Genomic DNA, 7,360 nt, shown 5'->3' on the forward strand with positions numbered 1-7,360 from the left:
GATCCAGTGAGCGGGAATATGCCTCCATACCTCCTATATGTGGCTACCGAGTTTAGCTCAGCCCAGCTCATTTGAAAGTCAAATGTTCCCCCTTCGCCTTTTCCACTTCAAGCGCAGCGTTGATGACGAAACACTTAATCAGGCCTCCGCCACCGAGCATCAATCAGAGATAACAAGGCAGGAATACGGGTCATCCTCTATGCCGAGCTTCAAGTGTCCCCCCATTCCCACTAATGAGGGGGACCCTACTGTGACTCCTGTTGTCGAGGCGATAGGTCCCTTGTTTCCCGCCATTTGTTGGAAGCCACCTCACGGAGATGTAGAATGCAAGGGCATGTGGCAGGTTCTTCTGACGAATCACAGAGAATCCCGAGTTAGGGATGCGTTTGTTAATGACATGGTTTTGGGAATAGGTGAGAATACATTGGGTTTTCCTGAGAGAATAGTGCTCGCCTGCATCCCAACAGGCACCATATTCCCTACATAGTGCACTATATAGGAAATATGGTGCCATTTTGGACGTACACATCGTCCTATTCTTGGTGCCACAATAAGGGTAACATGTACAGTAATCACTTGGGACAGATAATGTATGCGTACCTAAAGTGTCAGACAACACTGCCTGTGATAGGACAAAGCCTATATACACTGCTCAAAAAAATAAAGGGAACACTTAAACAAGACAATGTAACTCCAAGTCAATCACACTTCTGTGAAATCAAACTGTCCACATAGGAAGCAACACTGATTGACAATAAATTTCACATGCTGTTGTGCAACTGGAATAGACAACAATTAGCAAGACACCCCCAATAAAGGAGTGGTTCTGCAGGTGGTGACCACAGACCACTTCTCAGTTCCTATGCTTCCTGGCTGATGTTTTGGTCACTTTTGAATGCTGGCGGTGCTTTCACTCTAGTGGTAGCATGAGACAGAGTCTACAACCCACACAAGTGGCTCAGGTAGTGCAGCTCATCCAGGATGGCACATCAATGCGAGCTGTGGCAAGAAGGTTTGCTGTGTCTGTCAGCGTAGTGTCCAGAGCATGGAGGCGCTACCAGGAGACAGGCCAGTACATCAGGAGACGTGGAGGAGGCCATAGGAGGGCAACAACCCAGCAGCAGGACCGCTACCTCCGCCTTTGTGCAAGGAGGAGCAGGAGGAGCACTGCCAGAGCCCTGCAAAATGACCTCGAGCAGGCCACAAATGTGCATGTGTCTGCTCAAACGGTCAGAAACAGACTCCATGAGGGTGGTATGAGGGCCCGACATCCACAGGTGGGGGTTGTGCTTACAGCCCAACACCGTGCAGGACGTTTGGCATTTGCCAGAGAACACCAAGATTGGCAAATTCGCCACTGGCGCCCTGTGCTCTTCACGGATGAAAGCAGGTTCACACTGAGCACATGTGACAGACGTGACAGTCTGGAGACGCCATGGAGAACGTTCTGCTGCCTGCAACATCCTCCAGCATGACCGTTTTGGCGGTGGGTCAGTCATGGTGTGGGGTGGCATTTCTTTGGGGGGCCGCACAGCCCTCCATGGGCTCGCCAGAGGTAGCCTGACTGCCATTAGGTACCGAGATGAGATCCTCAGACCCCTTGTGAGACCATATGCTGGTGTGGTTGGCCCTGGGTTCCTCCTTATGCAAGACATGCTAGACCTCATGTGGCTGGAGTGTGTCAGCAGTTCCTGCAAGAGGAAGGCATTGATGCTATGGACTGGCCTGCTCGTTCCCCAGACCTGAATCCAATTGAGCACATCTGGGACATCATGTCTCGCTCCATCCACCAACGCCACGTTGCACCACAGACTGTCCAGGAGTTGGCGGATGCTTTAGTCCAGGTCTGGGAGGAGATCCCTCAGGAGACCATCCGCCACCTCATCAGGAGCATGCCCAGGCGTTGTAGGGAGGTCATACAGGCACGTGGAGGCCACACACACTACTGAGCCTCATTTTGACTTGTTTTAAGGACATTACATCAAAGTTGGATCAGCCTGTAGTGTGGTTTCCACTTTAATTTTGAGTGTGACTCCAAATCCAGACCTCCATGGGTTGATAAATTTGATTTCCATTGATAATTTTTGTGTGATTTTGTTGTCAGCACATTCAATTATGTAAAGAAAAAAGTATTTAATAAGAATAGTTCATTCATTCAGATCTAGGATGTGTTATTTTAGTGTCCCCTTTATTTTTTTGAGCAGTCTATTTAGCTAATGTGCCTAAATCCACATTGTATGGTCATTTGCATTGCTATAGAATATTGTATCATATCCAATGAGGATGTACACGAGCTAATTAGATTTGGTGTGTGAACTGAATAATTGTCACGACTTCCTCCGAGGTCGGTCCCTCTCCTTGTTCGGGCGACGTTCGGCGGTCGACGTCACCGGTCTTCTAGCCATCGCCGATCCACCTTTCATTTTCCATTTGTTTTCTCTTGTCTTCCCACACACCTGGTTTCAATTCCATCATTACATGTTGTGTATTTAACCCTCTGTTCCCCCCCATGTCCTTGTGCAGAATTGTTTATTGTAATGCTTGTGCCCGTTATGCTGGTGTGTGATGGGTTTTACCCATTGATTATTGTACTGTTAACGGTGGTTTTATTTATTAAAGTGCGCCGTTGTCAATCAGTTTTTGCTCTCCTGCGCCTGACTTCTCCACGCACCCCTTACAATAATGTATTTTTTCCTCTAAAGAAATATTCTTAAACCCGCAATCAGTATCCAGGGGTTGCTTGTAAGCATACATTGTAGAACAAACTCAACCGTAACTGGAATTGTTAAACATTGAAGGTAAACTGTAAACAAACCACACATTTGACCTAGAACACACTGAACAGTTTGTATTAGACAACATTAGATTCTCTCCAAAGATTTCTCAACAGGATTTCTTGTTACTACATGATTCCTTGTGTTATTTCAAAGTTTTGATGTCTTCAATATTATTCTACAATGTAGAAAATAGTAAAAATAAAGAAAAACCCTTGAATGAGTAGGTGTTCTAAAACTTTTGACCGGTAGTGTACGTGGTAGTCTTAGGCCCTGTTGTTCCACCTTACCTTCTGATCGGCTTCTTGGATTTTTCACCATATTGCTTACACCCAGTGCTTCAAACCTTTAAAGATAAGTGTCTAGGGTTGTTTCTGGACGGGCCCTACTTTCTGTTTGTGGTAATTTCGAAAGTTTTTTCTCACCCACTCGGACACAGTTTAGAACTAGTTCACGTTGTTTGACCATTTCTTGCTGCTGTAGTCCCTGGCGGTAATGGGCCTGGATTAAAATGCTTTCTCCATTCTAAATTGATATTTGAATTTCCCAAAGGGGGGTTTTACATGATGTGCGGTGTTTCCTTGGAGCTGATGGATTTTCAAGACCTATTTGAGATTCTTATTGGATGGAGACCCATAAAATTGAAGGTTTGATTGAAACACCCATGATGTTCTCCTTATCAATTATTCAAGTAAATTGCAAATTCATTTTTTAACCATGCCCTGTTTTGGAGAAGCAAATAGCCTGAGTGTTTCATTGTGTTGGCGCCAATGTAGTTAGCTACAGCTACCTAAGGAATAGGGGGAATTAGTTTACCAAATTATTCCAAATTATTGTTTTATTCACCTACCTACATATGCTTTGACTCCAATATAGAGTCAGTTCCCAATTCAATCAATCTACATTTCATGTGAGAAGTAGGCATTAGTCTGTCCAAAAAAGAAAGGAAAATGACATGCGGACCACAATGCCTACTTCACCCATGCTCTACCAAGGTTTTCCAGCAAACAGCTCTGACCTACTACAGTATCTATATTTGTCCATTGTACTTCAAAAAATTTATAGGCAGGTTGCTTATGATTCAAACCTTCTCAAACAGCCTAATTCATACTCTTAGAGGAAGTGCTCCCACAATAATGTGATTTGTACTGCATAAAAGGTATATTATTGGATTCTTCACACACCACACAGACCACCACACATTTCCTATTCCACTACCTTTTCAAGCTTTTTTTACTATATGGAAGAAAGCTTTGCTTATATACTTACAAGGCCATCAGGCTTGATTGAGTGAGTTGTTTTGTCTTGTAGTCATTTGTGTGGTGCCTGCCTTGTTGTTCTTCGCTGTTTAAATAGTCATTTATTTAAACCTTTACTGTATTCTCGTGAAAGTCTACACACCCCTTGCACAGTCTTTACATTTTGCTGCCTTAGAATGAAATCTGAAAAGGGATTCAATTAGATTTTTTTCTACAGATCTACACAACCTACTCCACATATTCAAAGTGAAGGAAAGTTAGAGAAGATCTTCAAAACAGCTGTGAATCATTAAGAATAATATTTGACCACTTTGCACAACTCTTACAGGCTGACTACACCGCTCGCGTTGCGTGTGTGAGTGTTGCAAAGTACATTTAGAAATCTATGTTATTCAATTATTGTGCTCGCCAACGAGCGTCTGCGTTGCCAAGGGCTGAAATAGAAGTCATTCCTATTTCTGACGCAGAACGCGCTGCAAGTCCTGCCTCTCCCATCTCCTCATTGGTTTATAGAAGCAGGTACCCACGTGCCATCTCCTCATTGGTTATACCCACGTTGGTGACTGAAAGACGAACTGCAAGGTACACACTCCAGTCCAGTTGGTGGCGGAATGCACCTTAAACTGGTTGCTAACCGCCATAACAAGTCTGGAAGTTCCGCCTCCCATCAATTCATTGGTTCTCACAACAAACATACTTCAGCTACTTCCTGTAAACAAAAGCCAACGTGGGTGCTTGAAATATGGATGAGGAAAGATTTAGCGTTGAAGTACAGAAGTACTCACGTTTATATCACCCGTCTTCAAAATTCTACAAGGATCCAACTTAAAAAGATGCGTTATGGAGAGAGATTGCAAAGACCATGCACATTTCAGGTAAATTATAACAACCCAACGAACTAGCTAGCGTTAGCTGAATGTAAATGCCATGTGTGCTGTATGCTTTTTTAAATACAGAAGTCCTCTGAAGCCAACAGTCATGTGAGATTTTTGTGTTGTTGAAAACTACTAGTATTTCCATTTTTCAAATGTTCATGTTTATTTTTTGTTCGTTGTTGAACTAATGATGGAATTGTACAATAGTTTTAAAGTGTAGAATGACTACACAAAACAAATGAAGATGTCAAAGTTGAACTTACTGTCTGTCCCATGTTGATAAACTACACACACCCACACTCTCACACAGTGCATCGAAGTAGGCCTAGCTACAACCAATCAATTCTGCCTTCCACAGAGGTGAAATACTTAGTAAACTTTCCCCTGACAGAAACTGCCTCCTGGCTCTGGATGGCTATGCCTCTCATGCCTTGCCTAATCCCTGCCCCACCCTGCTGTAGCCACATCTCCACATCACAAGGCTCTGTGAGGAAGTTGTGGGGGATGCACATTGCAACCACTAGGGTATCAACCTTGCTTGGCAGTAGGTTTATTTTTTGGTAGAGGATCCTCCATCTGGCCACAAGGATCCCGAATGTCTTCTCCACTGTCATTCTAGCTCGACAGAGACGATCGTTGAACATTTCTTTCTCGTAGCTAATATTATGCCCGGAATGTGGCCTCATCAGGTAGGGCTTTAGTGGGAAGGCAGCGTCCCCCACCATTGTGTGTGGTATCTTTCCCAAATCTTCACCCCCCCCCCAGGCAGAAAGGCATCTTGGCGCACCTGCATGGTTTTTGATGCCATTGCCCTTCCAAGTGGGGAGTTGGCATAGACTTCTTCGTTACTGTTTCTCCCAAAATCCCCCACTTGAATAGCTGTGAAGCAGTAATTGGCATCCACAAGGGCGAGTAACACCACAGAGAAGGTTCCTTTATAATTAAAAAAACAGCTCCCTGAGTTTGGTGGTTTGGTGATCATAATATGTTTTCCATCAACCGATCCCAAACAATAGGGAAAATCAAATTTTTCCTGAAACTCTTGAGAAGTTTGTCCCCAGGTTTCCACAGTGGGTCGTGGCAGATGGGTCGCCAGCATCTTCCTCTCTATGGCCTCACAGGTCTCCATAATGCACTGCGACACTGTCTCGAATCCAAAGCGATAGGTGAAGGCCAGGCTGCAAATAGAGTCTCCAGATGCCAAATACCTGTAATGACAAAATAAATGTTTTGTTATTGGTTAACAATCAATTCTATTTTACTCTTCACAGAAGTTGAATTGTGCAAAACCAGATGGAAGTCCACCCGTGACACTTTTGTAAGGCACCTACGGAAGGCCCAGCCCAGTGGTTCTGGGGGAACCAATCAGAAAGAATGGAAATTCATGAAAATTGTATCATTCTTGATACCTTACGTCCAGCCAAGAAGGTACGTTTTAATAAACATTTGAATTGATTGCACAGCATTCTAAATCTCAACAAATTGCAATATTGCTTTTCTACCTGCTAAGTCACTACGTGATTGGTTCATGTCAGCTGGTATCCCATTTCTGAATGAGTGATTAGATAGGCCTATAGATTATGAATCAGTCTCTTATTACAGAGGAATGATGAAAACCAGCAGTATTAGACATTGTGGCCCAGATTTCAGAAATATGATTAATTGAGCCTGGGCTGAGGTTTCTAAAGTTTACTTAAAACACGTTTAACTTTACATTTATGTTGACCTTTTTTCAGCTCAAGAGGCAACCTCAGCCTTGAAAATGCTGATTCGCCTCAGCCACAACCTATGGAGCCCGATGACGCTGAAGGCGACGTGGTGTCCCTGAGCCATGACCCTGTGCTTCAGATGCCTAAACAACAGTCAAGACCAACCACTACAGGCACAGCTCAAGACTGGCAGCCAAGGAAAAAAAAACAGAAAGTCAACTATCAAGATGTGGATGAAGAGCTGCTTGCATTTGTCAGGAAGCCAATCCCTTCTGCTGCTACCTCAGAGGATGAGGCATTTGTGCTCAGCCTTGTGCCAGAGCTGAAGAAAATAGGAAGAAACAAGGGACGTCTGAAAGTGCAACTACTGTCAATGATTGTAAACTGGGATGACCAGTATGCAACACCTATGCCACCACCTCCACACCACAATGGCTCTTTGATGCTCCGCATTGAAGAGGTGGACTGCAGCCAATGATGTACGGACAGCCTAGGCATCAATACTCCTACTCACCAGGATCTAGGTCTCCAACACATAACTGGGATGACCAGCAGGCAACACCACAGCAACCACCATGGCCATCATGTACGATGAGCCGAGGGATCAATACTCACCAGAACCTAGGTCTCCAACACATAGCTGGGATGACAGTACATTCAGTACATTCTCTCAAGAGAGCTAGGACAGAGACTCCCAGTCACATCAATAATCACCTCCGAAAAGGCAGAACCCAGCCCTGCGC

The sequence above is a fragment of the Salvelinus alpinus genome, chromosome 9 (assembly GCF_045679555.1).
Source record: "Salvelinus alpinus chromosome 9, SLU_Salpinus.1, whole genome shotgun sequence".
NCBI lineage: Eukaryota > Metazoa > Chordata > Actinopteri > Salmoniformes > Salmonidae > Salvelinus > Salvelinus alpinus.